Source organism: Spea bombifrons, chromosome 6 (assembly GCF_027358695.1).
Source record: "Spea bombifrons isolate aSpeBom1 chromosome 6, aSpeBom1.2.pri, whole genome shotgun sequence".
NCBI lineage: Eukaryota > Metazoa > Chordata > Amphibia > Anura > Pelobatidae > Spea > Spea bombifrons.
Window position 1 is genome coordinate 38,433,644 of NC_071092.1, and position 18,550 is coordinate 38,452,193.

Below are 18,550 nucleotides of genomic sequence, written 5' to 3' on the forward strand. Positions count from 1 at the left end.
TCTGACCCTCTTGTTTTAACATTTCTCCACATCTGAAATAAACTCCTTCCAGGTCAAACAGTTACAGTATCCTATACTATATATATTTTGAACTTTTAGTTTTTATTGTCCGTTCTCATATATTTACATATAAAAGCTAAGCATTTGCATAAACCTGGAACAGAAGGATACATTCACTGTGGAGTGCCGTTTCTGGTTCACATATTATTTTTTTATATTTCACATATTGATTTTTTTTCTAAAATATAACTTTCTGTTCTTGACACATATATTGAATGCATAATACATAAACATAAGGTATTCTAGCCAACTTCGCAACTGTGCCTTTGCTTCATTGCAGATTTCAAGGACGGTCCATCCCATAGTTGTATGTTCTGACATCTTTCAGGCAAGCTGAGCAGGCGGATTACCGAGTAAGAAATACACGGGCAGTTTAGCATGGAACGTTACTAAGAAATCAAAGATTTATATACACACAAAATAACAAATATAACTAGTAAAAGGTTCAGTAAAACCAATATTGTTTCTAAGTCTAACTCATTAAGAACTCTTCAGCTTTATGGGACGTCCAGCTACAATGACTCTGTAGAACATATGAACTATAATGTTACTTTACCAACAGTACCATGAGCAGAGTTCCGCATCTGACCTTATCTTTTACTTTTAGTGAGAGCTCCTAGTTGCCTAAAAATATGCAGGTAGGAGGCCAGCTCAACCAAAAACAGGCAATGTATGATTCCTTAGCACAAAAATATACAGAAAGCATAAAAGGCATTTAAATTCATATTGCCTGATTGCTGCTAGAATAATAATGACCAATAAAATCACGAAACAAAGCAAGAATTCAGCGCATACCCAGCAAATTCCATTAAAACAAATCCTAAGGCATAAATATTGGGGATTCCGTCACACTATATTGGTCCATATATTGCTTGGCCGCCATTACATCAAAGTATCCCACGTTTGGTGAGTTCTATCCATCTTACATGGCTGTATTAGCCCACCAAAGAGTTAAATTCTTGGTTTATAAATATATATGTTACAAAATCACCTTGAGTATACTCTAGGAATAGCCATCTTAAGGTTCTGTTCAAAGGATCTGCATTTTTTTTAGTGTTTTTTGTTCTCCATTTAGTTATTACTTACTACCACTACTCACTATTGTTAAGCTTCTTATTACTATTGCTGATTTGTTCAGGAAGCCTTTTTAAGCCTTTTTGGTGAGGACAAGGAGAGAACTTTGGGACAGAAAATCAATTAAATAATGCTAGATATTTTTTTTTCACATTTCACGCAGATCACAGCTTCCCTGTGGCAAGACTGCCCTGTAAATTTAAACTAAACACTTCCAAAACAAATACACTGATTAAGAAAATGTTCAAACTGCTGGTTGGCTTGACAAATTGAATTATATTTTCTAAAAGTAGTGATTCAAGTAAATTTCAAGAACTGTGAGCATCTCAATGTAAATGTCGATAAATATAAACCAATGCACTTGAGATGGAAAAAGGTGGCGATAGCTGCACATAGGAGAAGGGGCTAGCCGCAAAGTAGAGAACTTTGTCTGACTGTCCGCTCCCGCCCACAACACCCGAAAAACCACCCGCATCCGTCAACAAACTGAAATCTGCAGTTCAGGTAAGAGGGTGGGGGAGTTTGTATGAACGAGTATGCATGAATCAGGGAATGAATGAGTATCTGTGAATGAAGAAATTAATGAGTATATGAATGAGTGAAGGAATGTGTGTGAATGGTGTTTGCGGGAGCGGGCGGGATTGGACACATATGTTGCGGGAGCTGCCGGATTGGACACATATGTTGCGGGAGTGGAACACACATTGCGGGAGTGGGCGGTAATGGTCAGAAATTCAGCTGGAACGGGTGGGAGTGGGATTAAGAAAACAAAAAAATGTTAAAGCAATAAAGGAAAACAAAACAAGAAAACACATTAATACAAATTCTTGCATACTCTTGTATAGATGATGTTCTTTGAACTATTATAGTTACATCCACACAGAAATATATATATATATATGTTTAGAACAAACCATTTTTCCATATTAAACCAAGGAACATAACAATAGTCTCTGAACATAATGGGAACTTTTGCAGAGTACATTTGAACAAATCTCTGTTTTGCTTTTTAATAATAAAACAATCGTAAAATAAGGGAATTAGAACATCTACAGTGGCAAAGTAATATATTAATAATTGCCATATATAGTCTAGAAGTACAATCCCTTCATCTAAATTTTATCCTCATGCTTCAGAGGGTTTTTATATAATCCGAAAGAATAAGAACTGTCCTTGATGCTTGATAATTATAAAAAAAGTACAATTGTCACAGAAATTCTAGCAAGGCATTATAATTGATTGTGAATTTAGAAGAACTTTTTTTTTATTGTCGTTGTTATATGGTCCATTTACCGATGATGCAGCCCTTATGGGTTTGTGCACAGTTCCATCCTTTTTTACTAGACTTGTGCAAATAGACCAAATGGTCTGCTTCTCCGCCGTACCAGACCTCCCAGAGGACAGGATGGCTTAGAAAGCCAGACCTAAAATAAATTAGGAGAACATAAGTTTGGATAGAAAATCCCAAATGTCATGATGGTCTACGTTTCAATCATCTGACAATAACATATAGAGGAGGGTTGGAGTTATATTGATGCAATACTATGGATTGTATATTCCGCAGGGTTGAGCCTTCACAAACAAACATTTGCACAATTACTCCAAGAAGCCAGAACAATGCAGACAAGGGTGGGGAGAAAAAGGGTGCAGAAACGTCTTGGTAAATCAGTCTACAATATTGTGGCCTCCTGGAGTACTTGCGCAAAGGGGAGAGGCAAGGGGTGTGCGCAGAGGCTCCGCTCTTTTTCAGAAGTGGTCTGGTAGGCCTGGTTAATAGAGCTGATACCGGGGAGAAACGGACAAGGAAAGATCACAAAAAAACAGGGCTGGTGGGGACAGGACAGGGTATGATGGGGAAATGGTAGAGGCCTATAGTGTAAGTACATGATGTTAGAGTGAGTTTGTGTGTTTATATATGGTGTAAGTGTGTGTGTTAGAGTGAGTTTGTGTGTTTATATATGGTGTAAGTGTGTGTGGGTGTTAGAGTGAGTTTGCATGTTAGTATGTTTTAGTGTAGGTGTATCTGCTTCTTGCCAGAGGGTGCCAATGAAATCCTGAGCCCGGGAACTAGTAACGCTAGGCTCACACCTGCTAGGTTATATCATTCCGTGCTCCGCAATTCTCTTTTCTACATTCTGAAGGAAGCAGGTTTAAAGCGAAACAAAAAGGTTTCATGAACTACAAAACATTTTAAACAAAAGAATGAATATACTCCAACTGATTTTTAGTGTATTGGTCTGGAAATGTTCACAAACTACCAAGAGGGGGAGATGTAGATAAGTTGTTATTGCTTAGAAAGCAGTATTGGATCACTACATTTTCAAGTAGATTTCTCTTGGGATTTAACAAAGATGTTGATCTAATTCCTTTCCTGTGGCTTAAATACCTTAATGAAAACATTTGGTATATTCTTTTGTCATTTTGTAATCTGATTGTTAATTACTTTTCAAGTTTTTATAATATGGTTTAAATACTATTCTTAATAGCTGTCCATGTGGTCATAAGAAATGACATTATTTGGTTTATTTTAGTGAAATGAAATGTTAATGTCTGATGTATCTGCTAGTTATGATATACGGTATATATGATAATACAGTCTGAACAGATCTTTGCATGTCTTTCATGGAATTGTACTCTGATGTGATGTAACTAAGAATACGGACTTCTTGACATAATTTGGTATTCTCAGGTGGCAAATGTAAAGAGACCACTAGAACATGACAGAGAACAGTCCGTGAGTTACTTTTATGGTTCCCCAAATCCCAGTATACTGAAATGGTTGGTGACCTCATACTTGTATATAGAAATTTTCCTGAATCCTGATTTAAAAAAAAGTAATTTAAAATACCATTCTCCATGGCATACACGTAAGGTGGGTTTTTAATATGTATTATTGTTTGTAAACGCAGTTACCTGCATTTATTTAGTGTGCAGAACTGTATGTGATATGTAGGATTATGGAAACGTGACTGATCTGCGTTAAAGAGCAACGGTGCAGGATTTGCTCCATCGGAATATGATTTTTGTAATCCCTAAATCCGAGGCCACAGGTGATCCTTAAGAATTGACTCGAGAAAAGAGGCAAAATACCGTATTAGCGGAACATATAAGCAGGAGGAATGCTTGATTGAACATGTAAATATACTTATATATTGTAGTGGAAGCACTCATTAACAATAATGAGAATCAATGTGCTGCAAGTTATAACAGTAATAAGGATTTGTGTAGAAGTCAACATGCCTTGATAATGATGCACATCACACTGCATTCTAAAACTTAAACAAAACAAAATACATGTCCGTGACTTTTTCAGCAACAATGGCATTACCACGCGAATAACGTTGCGTACAATAGTTATAAATCAAGTGAAAGAGTAGGAGAGTAGAACAAGAAAATGTAAAAGATGGAAATGCATTTTCCAGTTTTTCCAGGATTTGTAGCTTTCCCATCCTTCACTGTAATTATGTATGTAATGGTGTTTACAGATCACACTAAGTATATTGGGTCAGAGGTCTACTTTATTCGTGAGCAGTGATCCCAATTTCTTGTTCAGTGGAGTCCACGTCAATGGGGCTTATGGTACTGTGAGTAAAGTATTCAACACATGTGTCTCTTTGTCCTCCTGCATATCATTAGTTAGTCTCTCTCTTTAATCTCCCTCCCTACTTTTCATTTCTTGACTCAGGCTCACTATTTTCATTTAGTTAGCCTCCCCTACACATCCTTAGGAAGACAGGATGGCTTAGAAAGCCAGACCTAAAATTAATTAGACATGATGGTCTACAATGATCTGACAATAACATATAGAGTAGGGTTGGAGTTATATTGATGCAATGCTATGGATTGTGTATTTGAGGATGTAGTAAATCAAACAATGGCTTGTGGCAGCCAAATTCCTTGGATGAATGCAGCTGAGACATCTTATATCTGAGCACATCTGTGTTACGAATGCTTTGATCCCGTTTGGATGCAATACCATAGTGATAGAAGGGAGGCACGCTATATAACCGCTTTTCAGAAGGTGTGAGAGCAGGTGCATGTGCTAATGTTGCCTTTGAAATATGGTTTATGTTTTAAATCTCCGGTGCCTCTTTTGTAGGCTGTATGCCATATATGTATGTAAGAGTCTTTCATATTTTGAGATAATCCACTAAATTCAGGTAGACACGGTAAAAGCATATACATTCGGGGAGGGCTCAATTGAATCTAAAATCCAGACTTTTGCTCAAAATGAAGCTAACTCGCTAAACTCATACTCACTCGAATTAAGCAAATGAACTCATATGTCACAATCCTAACATAAATGGTAACTGCTCAGAAGCACATACACATTTAGCAAGCCTGTCTCACAAATACAACACGATGTACACTGATTCCATGTCGAAACCTCTATGTGTCCAAAGGAAAACTTATGCTGGGGCAGGTCAGTGCCACAGCAGAAGCTCATTATAGCTCATTTGGTACAGCCAATGTAGGTTTAGATAGGCCATTGAATCTAACCCAGAGTCTCTATGATGTATGTATATAATATATATACATATATACATATTTTGTAATAACATAGAACAATCTACTTAAAAGTTTTCTTAAAATAATATATGGCTTAAAGTCAATAAATAAAACGACTCTTGGTTAAAGTTTATGTTTGGAATTCTTTAAGAACTAGAATTTTGTATTCAGATTTGTTGGCACTTTATGAGAACTGCCTTCAAGACACATACATAAAATGCATCGCCATGAAAAGTGGGTACCCGTTTGTTCACTTGCCACCTGCAGGGTACAGCTAAGACCTGCCACCCTGTGATCAGGAAGCTTTTATTTCTGCTTTCTGAAGCTGAGAGACGTACATAAGAATTCAGGTGAAATACACACAGTATTTCTAGTAATCTAGTAATTAATCAGGATACATGACTTTTTTTCACATCCCTTGTGTTATAAGGTAGTTTTCTATCTCTGTTCTTGTTGCCTGAAGCTATTTTGAATATATGCTCGTATTTACCCTGTTCTAATTCCCTGTCTCTGTCATTAACCCCTTCCGGTAATAACTTATTTTAATATTTATGGGGTTTTTTTTTCAGATCCCTTCCTTCTTGATTAGTTATTGTATCATTCATTCATTTAATGACCCTGTATGTAAAACACATAACAGACGCTTCAGATGATGTTCTTTAATTTTATAATTAGAGCAGCCTATTGAGTAATTTGCTCTATGCCTCCCTCATTGCCACCCCTTCAATGTTAATTGTGTTTCTCCAAATGTGTACAGGTCTCAGATTATGTCAGGGCAAATCAAGGACTTACAAAAGAAATGGTGCAAAGCTGACATTTAATTTCTTGATTGTAAACTCTATTGAACAAGGCTCTCCTCTCCTTTTATTTCCAGAAGTTAATTGATTTATTAATATTATATATATATATATATATATATTTATATATAATGGTGAAACTAGTTACGGTATGTTTCTCGCAGCATTTACTATTTAGCAGATCAACAGGTTAATTATGTTCCACTGAGTGTCTGACCTGTTAATAAATTAAGCTGCTGGTCGTTCTTTGCCCCTCTGCTTTTTCAAGACTAATTTGCCCCTGCTGCTCAATTTGATTATCTGCTTATGCTCCAATATTGCTGATATAACCCAGCCCTTTCCACATGAATCCAACTGGTTCCTAACTAAGCCTTAAATTACTCTGCAAATTCTAATCTCATCATCCATTTTTGGATTGTAAATTAGTGAATGCCATTTCACCTGCTTAACCATGCATGATACAGGGCTAACGCCGGCCCTTCTTACAAGGAAAAAACTAGTGTTTGTCTCTTGACGTGAAATTCTTACCTACAGATTTACAGTTTGGTCTGGTGGGAGTGCGCAACAGCAGTAACCATACAGGCAACTGTTTCCAGATGGACTCTTAGTGGGGTCCTAGCATTAGCATGGCAGTGAAATGGGACCATTCACTGGAAATGTCACAATGGAGCCAGCCTTTTTTGTGGAGGGTATGGGTTGATCTTTTGGCTCTCATATGAAATGGGCCATATCCACTTGGAGACTTCAGTGGTTCCTCTCCTTGTAGGCAGGGAATATCTGGCTTTTATCTGAGAGGGAAGAGGGCTATTCCCTAGCTAGAATGTAACCTCAGAAGAAGGCAGGTGTCCTCTGTGTTCCTACATGGAGCTCAGTCACCATCACCATTCTTTCACTAGATGATATTATTAACGCATGATACATTGGGCTTTACAAATTCAATCACAGAATGACACAAATGTATGGGTTTGTTGGCTTCCTTATACAGAGAAAATGTTCCTTGTGTTTTAGGCACTATAGCCAATAGGTGGACAATATCTGTGGACTGCCCCAGCCTAGAATATTGATGGAGATGTTTCCTAAAACATAAGATGCTCCTGATAGGGTTTGTACCATAGGGCAGGCTATGAAGTTGCTGTGAGTTCTTTGTTAGGATGGTCTCTTTAAACAAATAACATTGGATATCAATCCTCCTCTTGCTAAGTGACCAGTAACATATTCCTATCTAAATGGTAAAGCAGCACGCAATACATGTTACCTCCTATTTACAAACACCATGCTTTTAACTCCCACAAACAGAGCCACCTTTACCATCAGACAATAATCATATGCTATGGGGCTGCATTTTACTGTCGGCTTGTGTCTGTAAATTGTCACAAATGGCGTAATGTTCTCTTCACTACCTGGAAGCCATTAATCCACATGCGGTATCCTCTGGCTTTTCAGATGGATATGTATGAATACTAGCGAAACAATGGAGAGAGGAGAGAGAGAGAACAAGGAGAGAGATTGTATGAAAGGGAAATTAAATAAACAAGGGGGAAATTCTCTAGCACATCAGCAACACACACTAAAGAGAAAACGCTCACTGCATGTCATTAAATTGGCCGAATAAATTCCAGAAACACAATGGTGAGTGACGGCCATATCATGGGAGGTAATAAAGCAGCTGCAGCCTTTATATCACTGGTCTCTGGGCTAAAACAATTTCATTTCATGGTAGAAAGAGTTGACTTGCTCTTAACACCTGTGTTTGTACGTATGTGAATGTTTTTCTTTTTTTCCTTTTTATATATTGGATGCACAGACATGATCTATTAATAAATGACATTGGAAAATACAATGCACGGCAACTTGAACAGCGGTGTCTGATACTTGTTTAGAGTCTCAAGAAGCGAAATGCGTGCATTATGCAAACATTTTTTATTTCATTTGATTTAAGGAGATTGAGAATATTATTCACAAATTGAAGTTTTGTACATATGTAGCTCTTAGTGTGTATGGCAATGTGTAGGTGAAAGAATTATGTATGCTATAAGAGGCCGGAAACAAGAAAGCATCATAAGAAGCAGGTGTATATTGTATATAAATTATGATCCAAAAAATCTGTGGCTGACAGGATCTTTGGCGCAATAGCTAATGTGTGTGGTCATGTTGGAATGGCTAAGCGGTATGATGTCATAATGCAGTGAGACACGGGGGTGCATGGAAACTTACCAGTGTAGGGTATACCTTGAGCACTTTCTCTATATGTTTGTTGCTTATTGGTCAGCCAGAGGGTATAGCCCACCCCCTCACCAAAAAGCCCTGTTATCAGGTACCCATCTCCACTGTGGGTTTTTAACATAACCAGTGATTTAGAAACAAAAATCTGCACATGGACAAAACAAATTAAAACATTATGCTTGTGAACCGTGTGATTTACTGTTGTATTTCTAGACCCAGCCCATGGGTGGTATTTTGAAAAAAATACCCCTCTACCGCCATAGACCAAGGCAATTTAAAGTACAGAACGAAGGGCCAAAGTAAAGAGACAAATGAGCCTCCACACAGCCACTCACATGCCAAGTGCCGTCGTGGGCCAAACCTGGAGATGCTATAACAAGCGTTCTGACGCTAACTCAGCCTCAAGCCAGATTTTCAGGTTTCCCTCTCTCGCAGACACTCACTTGATCTAAGAAGCAGGCCTTTAGTTCCTGTAGATGTGGAGATGTTGGTTTTCTTGTATTCAGTAGAGAAAACTTGCAATTTGAATTTGGAAGGTTTTGGTCTTCTTTTGTTGGGGTAGAGTTTTCTACTGTAATGGCAGAATAAAGTGTTAAAATGCCTGAGCAACTCCAAAGTGAGAAACCTGTTAGAAGTTGATTTTTCACAGCTGAGTTGGTTTTGCATGCATTTACATTTTATATGATGCCTGTTTTTTATAGTAATAAAATAATAAAACGTTCATCACCAAAGCAAACGTTGCCCATTCTAATGTGTAGTGGTTTTAACCCTCATGCCTCTCCCTAACAGATAGGGATAGTTTGGATGTGTTTATATATTGTAGGGTATAGTATGATAGACTTTTTAAGGACAAATTGTCTCTTTGCTGCTCAAATTATCTAAGGTTATTAAAAGGCTAAGTTGAGATCCCTGCAAAATGAACTCCACATCTCTGTGGACAGGAAGTTCTGTCCCAACTCTTGGTGTTGTTTGGACTCTTCCCAGGAACTCACACAATGGTGCCGTAGAAGAAGCTTGGAGCCTAATGTGTTGTGTTAAGGATGCTTTGTGGTTTGCCAGGGACTGCCTGATCCTGAGAAGGGCGCAGGTCACTGTCCGAGACTGTCGCAGGCTGATTCTCAGCTTGCTAAGAGACTACTCCATCATTGACAGTCTTGAGGAGGATGATAATCCTTAGTCATCACTCCCCCTAGCCCATGAACAACCGTCATACCCCTTTCCCCACATCCATCCTCAGGAGTTACTCCCGAAGCACTATTTCTGTGCCCCTGAACTGTTGTATGTTTTTTAGTGCATGGTGTAATTATTGTTGCTTTGTATTTTGTATTACTTTCTGCTTCAGGTATACTGTTTTAGTTATCTACGGTACACAAAGGCTATCAAGTGCTGTTTGTATGTGGTTAAGCTGCTGACATATATGTTCTGCCTGGTATGTAATGGGTATACACACAGACTAAATTAAATTCTGTACATAAAATACATTATTATTCTTCTAAATCTCTTACTCGACTGCAAACAACCTTGCCCCTAGCCACATCTCAAAGCATATCCCTAAAACAAGAGTTTCTGTTGGCCATTTCATATGCTGAGAAGTATGTATTAACCCTTGCTTAGTCTTAACTAAATTAGACTCAATTGGGCTTAATAGTATTATGGCTTGGAGGCTTTGAATCCCCGTTTCCACTCATATTTTACATTCCTCTGAAAACTGTACCTTTTCCGCTTCAATAGTTCAAGTATTCCTTCTAGTTAAATAATGTATCTCTCACTTTGCCTGTAGCGACTAGGATAAAACCCCCAAATTATACAATAGGGCGATTGGTGGGTAGAGAGGGGTAGTGAACTTTGAAGGCCTGAGAATAAAATCCAAGAAGTCATATTAAATCTTCGTCCTTTGTTTTTCTCATACCAACCCCAGGGATTTGGCCTTTTCATGTAGACAACCTTGTTTGCATGTAACATACAACCATGCTTTATTCTATGCGAGGGGTAAAGAGGAACATGTGGCTTTAGCCTGTTAACTCTCATTGACAGCAGTGGAAATGAACAGGTGAAAACTGCCAGACCTAATTTACTCTTTACACAGCATAAGGCACATGAGCCATTTTCCACAGCGCAAGTATTTACTGCTTCTTGGAAAAAAAACAACACTCGTACGCTCTGATCAGCACATATATCCAGAGCTGGAGTTATATGAGGGTTGTTTACTAAATAACCGGAGTCTATAAAAATCATTAACATCAGAAAAAAAAAAAAATGTTATAAATTAATTGCAGTTTATTTAGTTTTGGGCTCCAATGCTTCATTTCTGTACAATGCTGGCTGCGTGCAAGCTGAAGACTTTCAGAAGTGTTTTGCAAACATAAATCGTATTTCTCCTGCAAAGCTTACTCCTCCTGCCTACGGCAAATACAAAATGTAAAATACCGAAAAATAGTTGTGAATTATTTACAGACCTATGATTAATGCATTACAAGAGTAGCTAAAAGAAAGCAGGAAGTTAATATTTTGATTCTGGGTTGATGATGGTGTTTTTTATTTTTTGTTTTTTTTTTTATTTTATTCCTTTTTATTTATATATTTTCATTTCATTTTAAATACAAGCGGAACCAAACACCACAATGCTTATCAAGACTCTAGTAGGGTTATGGTCCTTTTCAAAGTGTTCGGACATCCATTATTGTCTAGGGTCTTTCCAACACTCCAAGAGATTGGAAAGAAGATAATTCCTTATGGCGTTTAGTTTTTCTGGGCCTTTTTTGTTATGGGATGTGGTCTTTATGGAACTTTTGTGTGCACATCTGTGCTTATTTTAGTGCGATTAAAGGATTGCATGCACTGAAAAAATGCCAAAGTGGAGCCAGTTCCTGAAGACCCAGCTCCTACATACCCAGAGGGGACCCAAGATGATCTAGCCGTCCCTTGGTTTTACATGATCATCCATGGGATGTAGCCACAGGCAAGAGATTGGGGGGACCAGTGTTCCTTTGTGGACTTACGACGGAACATGCATCTTTACCAACACGGTTAAAACATCACACCTTGGGCTTTTTAAATTAAATCACATCATGATTCTTGGTCCGGCTTGGAAAGGAAATTTGCTTTGTGTTCTGGGTCTTTCTTTATCACTTGGGGGCAGATGCATCCATTGATTTTTCTACAGAAATGTGTAAAATGTCTTTAAGACCCCATAAGGCAAGCTATAAAGCTTTAGCTGTTCCTGATGGAGCTTGTCCCAGACTCCCTTGCATTTATTAAATCGGATTCTCATTCTTCATCATTTACTCCTGAAGGAGGAAATCTTACATTCGCCCAGCTGTCATCTGGGTATCATCTGCTAAAGAAATATAGGCTTTTAGACGTTTAAAAGTTCAGATCCTAAACAGACTGGCTAAAACCTCCCATGGCAAAACCTTCACGTGTTTATATATTGTGTTTCAGGCTTCCAGTAGTTGATGGAAATAAGATTCTAGCACACTAAGGAATAAGGTTCCGGCTTTGTGTTCTACTTTTTATTACAATGGTAAAAGCTGTTATTAAAACGTTCAATAACCCTTGAAAATGTCTTAAGAACTGAAGAAGTCCCAGGGCAACACAGTCACTGCCTGATGACCCATAATATATTACAATGTTGGGCCACATGTCATTGGAATACGTAAACTGCCGGACACATTACATTGATGTAATGAAATGCATGAGAAACTATGGGCTTCAGAAGGCCTTGGAGGTCCATGTCCTACTTGAAGAACATGAACAACGATGTATTACAAATTTACAGTATACTTACATGGTACAGTGGCATGGTATGTTATATTTAATATTCATGGCGGCCTGAGCTAATTGAGTAAACCCTCAGTTTGACAGATTTTGCATTCAGATCACAGGTTCGCTCACTTTTGAGTTGATTATTCCTTAGTTTGTTACCTTTAAGTGAATTCTGCCTCTCTTGACCTCTTAGTTCCTAATGCTTTGGATCCTCATTTTGTACGGCAAACGGGGGAACAGTGGTGGTTGCCAAAGAAGACTCCCAATTGCTCTATTTTGCCTCTCCTTAAAAGAATCAATGTTATGAATCCACCTTCAACATCTTTTGGCGATCAGGTCTTAAGGGTTCTTAATTCTGTTATACAGAGTCAGTAGTGCTGCAGCGCTGCAATGTTCATTAATTATTTGCCTGTATGTCCCGCAACTCTGGTACCTGAGACCTATTTGTATTAACTCCGTCCTTTTTGTCTTCTATAGATGAGGCTGCAGAATATGTGTTTGAATATGCATATTAATATGTTTTACCCGGCACCAGTCAGCACCAATAATACTTGATATTGTATTATTTCTTGTGATGGTTTAATCACATAAAAGGCAACGCAGAATCTTGAAGCATTTTCAGTTTCTGTGGCTATCAGTGCTTGATTTTGCATCACATAACAATTAAGTGTTCCCGGCAGCACTTTTACATCATTAAAGAATTATTTATGGGAAAGTATAGAAATTCAGCCTTACTAGGTATGACGTTTCTAAAGCTGCAGTTAGCTTCAAACCGGTTAAATTCAGCAGATTAGCAGCAACTTTAAGAGTATTTTGTTCATCCAGCTTGGTCTGTTGCGGCATTGAGTTGTAGGCTTTTAACAATTGGTATTTTTTGTTCAATGGAGCAGAAACAATGGTTTTGAAGTTATGCAGTCTGAGCTTTTAATATTCTGCTTAAATTAATAGGTGTTTGTTAGCCACCTGTCTCGCTAGACAAGCTGTCCGTATTATCCTGTCAATGGTAATGTATAGAATCCTGGTGTTTCACATTACAGGGCTAATTATAGTCACACACTTTAGGAATAAGTTATGATGAATCTAGAATATATTTGGCAGATCTCTGCTTCACATTGTATCAGGACATATTTTCATTTCATTTTATTCGGCATTTCATCTGTCATGGCTGGTTGCAGCAGTAGACACCGTAGAGTTTAAATGGACAGTTAAGCAAATATACTTTATGGCAGAAGACAGTTCTGGTTCTAGTTCTGAATCACAGCTGAAGAAATGAAACCAAAATGTCAGTTATTCCATCTATTTGCTGATACTTGTGGCAACTGAAACATTGACACTGTAGTCAAAAAGAAAAAATTGGACCGTTTCCCAGCGATTAAGCATATATTTATATCATTGTATAGAAGTAGGTGTACACTAGAGCCGTACAGTCACCATTTTTTGGGGTGTAAAAGGCTTAAAACAGACACCTGTTGTTTCTGTAAGTCAAAATATTTTATATACTACTTGTCCTTGCTACCCATTGTACAGCGCTATGGAATATGATGGCTCTATATAAAGCAATAATAATAATAATAATAATATGATATTCTGCTACTTGAATCTTCCACCTTAAAGGGAAACTCCAGAGAATGCATATTCAAGCGCTTTGCATTTATTAAACCTGCAAAAATAAATAAATGAATTACTTTACCTTTAAGAAAAGCTGCAGCTCCAGAGCTGCAACGGAGTGCCTCCTCATTGGTCCAGTGTTTTTTTGCTACTGATTGGTTGCTTAAAGAAAATGTAAAGGAGCTACCCAGCTATCATATGCAGTAAAGTACATACAATGACTGGAGTAATACAGCCACATCTATGTAGTCATAGCCATATTGAGCTGACCCTGAGGCTGAAGTATTAACACTTTAATAGCCTATAGGGAATATTCTGTGTAGTGAGACACCAAATAGCTCTAATACTGGTCCGCATGGAAACCTTGACTTGTCATTATTGAAAGATAAGCTTCATTGAGCCACCTGCATTAAAGCAGAGATATCAACCATAACATGCTGATAGCACAATCACCAATTGAGAGTCTTATACAGTATTTGATCACAGGAGTGAAGAATCAGGAGTCAGATGACCCTGAAAATCGGCCCCTTCAGCCCGAGACTAAGGGGCGAACCCCGAGAGTTCCCAGATATAGTCATGGTAGCTGCACTTGAGAAATATGGGTCTAAATACTCCATTATAAGCACAAGTGGACTGTTTTTTTATTTGAGGGTCACTGGTGCCTTGGTTTTTTTTGTTTACCATGGGCTATAACACTCTTTTGGAGTGAGCTTCCTACAGCAAGTGGTGTTGTTAGTAAGTCATCGGAGCAAGAGGAGCTGTCCCAAGAAGATACCTTAATTCATACAACTGCTTTGCCATGATAAGGATGACTCTCCTGTTTGGTAATGAAACTATGTGTGGCAAGTGATTTAGAACCTAACCCACCTCCAGACGCAGCAGTTTGAAAGATTTCTCCATAAAAATGACAATAGAGCAAAGTAAGAAACTTTTTTTTTTACATTTTAAAAGCCACATTAGATATACACTGCGCCTTAAATAACGATTCCGTGATTTACCTATACTCTTTATTGTCTTTAGCAAACACTTGGCTAAAATTTACAAACTAATTAGATTAAAATGAATGTCTCTATAAAATATAGACCAGTGCAATTACAGAAAGGGTACAGAAAAAAATAAATGAATGCATGGGTGTAATGTTAATGTAAGCGGTTTAATTAACTGCAATAAATTCCAACAATAATAGGAAGCCGTACTGTACCATGCATACTCTAAAAAAGAAGCCATCCGCGAGTTCAGCCCGTAATAGCGGATATTTGCTGGATTTGGGAAAACACTTGTAGCAACAGAAACCTGAAAAGTTTAAGGAACGCATGACGAGTATGTAAACAGCCTAAGAGAAGCTCTTCTTAAACTCTACAAGTAAAGCGGATTGTGTGTTTAAGGTCTGTGATACCAGATGGCTTGAATTTTGTATCAGATGGGTGATTTTTTTTCTTCTTTGTAACTGTATGGTGTTATTTTTTTTTAAGCTTTGAAATATGAATTCAGTATAGTACCAGGAATGTGCAGGTTATGCTAGACACATGTTTTAGTTGTAATATTTGTTTGAAGTTGATTATACTATGAGCAGCCAGTGATGTGCCAGTAGGTCTACAGTGACCCAACTCTTTAATTGATTCTACCCACCGAGGCAATGTGACTTCATGGAACATTTGCAGCAAATTTCACCTGTGTGGGAGAACCAGCAACACTAACAACCCTCAACATCCTTGTTTCACAGAGATGTGGTTGGGATCTCCCTAGGCCTGGGACGCAAGGGCTCCAGAGCTGGATAGTCCTTTCATTGCTGGTGAAAGCCTCCATGTTTTTCATGAAAATACAAACTACGGACACCCTGTTTGCTCTTCTCCTTTCGCCTCTTCTTTGTCTTCTTCTGAACAAGGGTGGAAGGCATGGCTTCAGTGCTGAGTGTCAGGATATGACATCATGTCCCGGTGCTCAGCATCAGAACGCGACAAGCATCACAGTGGAGCAGGATATGGAGGTCTGTATGAAGAGACCTGCTGTTCCCTTGATTTTGCAACAGCGTCGCCGACCGCAGGTTCTGTATTATTTAGATTACCTGACATTTGCAACAATGTACGTTGGGATCTTACGACTGAAGGGTTTTTTTTACGCCTAAAGGGCTAATTACGGTAAAATGCTAGTAAAATTGCCTCTAGGGCATTATCAATCAGTTATATTAAACAGTGTATTTTACTTTGAAGGTATTTGGCCACTTTGCCATTAATTTAGCTTTAAAAAGCTATTAAATAAGTTAATGAATTCTCCTATTTGAAAACAATGCAATGGCATACTGCATTACTCACTTAGCTACCCAAATCTGTCTTAAACAGAGACATTTTGCAATTTTCCTCACAAACTCACAATAGGCACCTCCCCGCCATATGTTATATCTGTATGACAATTTGTATGTAATTTTCATAATAGCATTAAGAATCTGGGGAATATGTTAGCACTTCATAAATAAACAATAATCGTGTTAAACTTTAATAATTACAGCAAACCGCATTTCCCTAACACATTTTACCGCCAGGATTCTATATATTGCCCTTCAAACATCACACTCATATTTTTTTTATTTTAGATATACCTGTGTGATGCAGAATTTCACGGATATTGGGGAAAAAAAAGTAGAAAATGCTTTTTGTTTCTCCAAGCATTGTGTTGCCAAACATGTTGGTTTTCTTCCCTATTGAAACATGCTGTGTGGGTATGTGTTCATTCATGCACACAACTCATGCACCCACCCTAATAACATACATTTGAAAGGTGCTCTTTACTGTGCAAAGCCTTATATTAGGTGAGATATATTCTTTGGTGAAAGAATATGTTGCAATAGAATTGAGTATATTATCATGTTTTCACTCAGATAAGAGACCGACACACATATAAATTCTTATGTTTCACGATGGGCCCCCAGGCAGCCGGCACCACTTTACCTGTATGGTGTACGCCAGAATGGGACCAATTGTCTTTGACACCTTGTTCCTAATTGCTTCTGCACTCTGTATATTTTCACATTCGTGTATCTTATTTCATAACACGTTCTACCTTCTTTTCTTCCAGATGTAGCATGGAAAAGCTACGCAGCCCTAATATTTGGTCTATCCATTCTTCAACCAATAGTGACCACATTAATATCCATCAGCATGCACTTAAATGCCTTCAAATAGTGCCAACCTGATTTGGTCAAATGGACTTTTTACTTTCAGTCAATAGTTATTTTCTGTCTTATGTGATAATAGAAAGATGCGCTTAACTCACAGTAACTAACATTTCTCAAAGTAGGAAAGTGTAAAATATCATATGGTTCATTTAATTTGCTCTTTGTATATAACTCTTTTTTTGATTGCCTTTATTGCATTTTGCTCTGAAATAATTTATATTTTGTTGTAACTAACTAGAAGAGTTTCAGTTCAATAAACAGCCATCAGTACCACTTTCAAAAATAGTCCTTGTGAAACAAGTCTGGAATTTCAGGCTAGCTAATCCCCCAAATTATGCCACCAGTAAAGGAAACTAAAACTCAATTTTTTATATTTTGAACACCTTAACGGAGGGTAAAAACTCCCTTCTAGTGATGTTCATGCTAGGTATAGCATATAGGGATTTTAGACTGAACTTCTGTTACTGATGGATATAGGGATTGGATGGACCCAGCTGGGCTAGGGTAACGTCTGTGTTCTGCAGCTATTCTTGGCATGACTATCGTGGCCCAGCAGCCCCTGTGTCTCCAAAATGTGGCACTTTAACCAGGGCCGCATATTCCTAGTACTCCTAGGCACAAAGATCCCCTGCACATAAAATAGAAGACTTTTGGGGCTACATTGGAGTCCTAACCCTTTCACTTTGCTTTAAAAAAAATGGCGCCCTAGGCAGGTGCTCGGTCTGCCAAGTGAGAAGCCCAGCTGTGACTCTATCCGACTGCATTGGGCAGTCTGGGCCTGACCGTAATATCCAGCAGAGGACATCTGCTGAATATGTATTTTTTTCTCTTACTGGACTGAAAATGTCCGTATTTGTCATCCATTATTACATACACATAATCTCTGTATTATATAATATCATTTTATCTGTTTGCGTATTAGTGGAGCATGCAGTTTAATGCAGTGTACACCCTCTGGCGCTCATATCTTTAAAAAGGAAATTATTTCGCAGATAAAATTGCCTTATTAAAACTGATGCACAACTTGAGGATCTCCCTGGAGCTTCTTTCTTAATCTTTATTTTCTTTTTGGCAGCTCAGTAAGAGTTGCCCTGCGGCGGTATATACCCATCATAGTAATAAGGTTGCATGAGCCCCCCCCCCCGAGACGGCTTGCACTTTGGGAAAATATCTTTGTCAATCAGCGAAACCCCTTGACTTAGTAATACATAGGTAACCAGATGTCACCTATAATGTAGAGACATTTATAGAAAAACTATTTTGCAACGCTGCTTTAAAATTGTGGCTGCCCTGTAGGATGTGTTACTTATTAACCATGTTTAATTAAAGAGACAGCCTGCTC